At 50.3% G+C, this 1374-nt stretch overlaps 1 pseudogene; it reads left to right on the top strand.

Moving 5' to 3' along the window:
- On the top strand, positions 1-1289 carry LOC134159983 (olfactory receptor 5J3-like; annotated as a pseudogene).
- Positions 1290-1374: the final 85 nt, after the last annotated feature.

A 1374-nucleotide genomic window follows, 5' to 3' on the forward strand; every position in this document is an offset into this window, starting at 1 on the left:
TCTCACTTCAGAAGGGGCCTCCTCTTTCCTTGGGCTGTGTAAGAGGGCAAGCTTGGAGCAGATGGCCACAGAGCAGTCCATTCCACTGTAGCTCCCTGGAAATGAATAGTGGGGATGCCCTCGGTGCACAGGGTGCTAATTGTCAAGTTATCCCATTCCAGTTCAAATAAAGGCATGGTTTCCACTGTCCTTTGTTTTCCAGACTTTTTTCCTTCCTTGCCAGATACAAAAGCCCTGAATGGCAGAGCAGAATCACACCTCAGCAGCAGAGTTCATCCTCAAGAGTCTCAGTGACCAAGTGGAGATGAAGGCAGCCCTTTGTGTCCTGTTGCTGCTCATCTACACCATCACCCTTCTGGGCAACGCAGGGATAATTGTAGCCATCCGAGGTCACCCACAGCTCCACACATCCATGTACTTCTTCCTGGGCAGCCTCTCCATTGTTGACATCTGCTTCTCCTCTGTGGTAGCCCCCAGGACTTTGGTCAACTTCCTATTGGAGAAGAAGACCATTTCCTTTGCTGGCTGTATGGGTCAAGTGTTCTTCTACATCGTCTTTGTGACAACTGAGTGTTTCCTGCTGGCTGTCATGGCCTATGACCGGTACGTGGCCATCTGCAACCCCCTTGCTCTACTCCTCTGTCATGACTCGGAGGTTATGTGTGGGGCTGGTGGTTGGGTGCTATATTGGGGGTGTCCTGAACTCCATCATTCAGATGACCTTCATCATCAGGCTGCCCTTCTGCAGCTCCAATGTCATCAACCACTTCTTCTGTGATGTTCCTCCTCTCCTGGCTCTGTCCTGTGCCAGCACGTACATCAATGAGATGATCCTCTTCTCCTTGGCTGGTGTCATTGAGCTCAGCACCATCTCTGCCATTCTGGTCTCCTACCTCTTCATCTTCTTTGCCATCCTGAGGGTCCGTTCTGCGCAGGGAAAAAAGCCTTTTCCACCTGCATGTCCCACCTGATTGTGGTGACCATGTTGTATGGAACAACCATCTTCATGTATTTACGCCCTAGCTCTAGTTACTTCCTGAACACTGACAAAGTGGTCTCTGTTTTCTACACGGTGGTGATCCCCATGCTCAATCCCCTCATCTACAGCTTGAGGAACAAAGAGATGAAGGATGCTCTGTGGAGAACAGCAGAAAGAATCACAGTGAGGCTTTGAAAACCCTGATCCAGGGATGTGGGTAACATGAGGCTTTGTCCCAGAGGCTGTGGAGCCTCCACCCATGGACATGTTCAGAAGCTGCCTGAATGAGGCCAGGAGCAACCTGATGTGACCATGACTAGTCACTGATGTGACTATGACCAGCAGGACATAGTTATTGCTCAGAAAGGACATCTAGGAGGTCTCTGTTCCTATGA

Source organism: Pezoporus occidentalis, unplaced genomic scaffold, assembly GCF_034315485.1.
Source record: "Pezoporus occidentalis ecotype Australia unplaced genomic scaffold, CSIRO_AGI_Poc_V1 ctg1531, whole genome shotgun sequence".
In the NCBI taxonomy this organism is placed as follows: domain Eukaryota; kingdom Metazoa; phylum Chordata; class Aves; order Psittaciformes; family Psittacidae; genus Pezoporus; species Pezoporus occidentalis.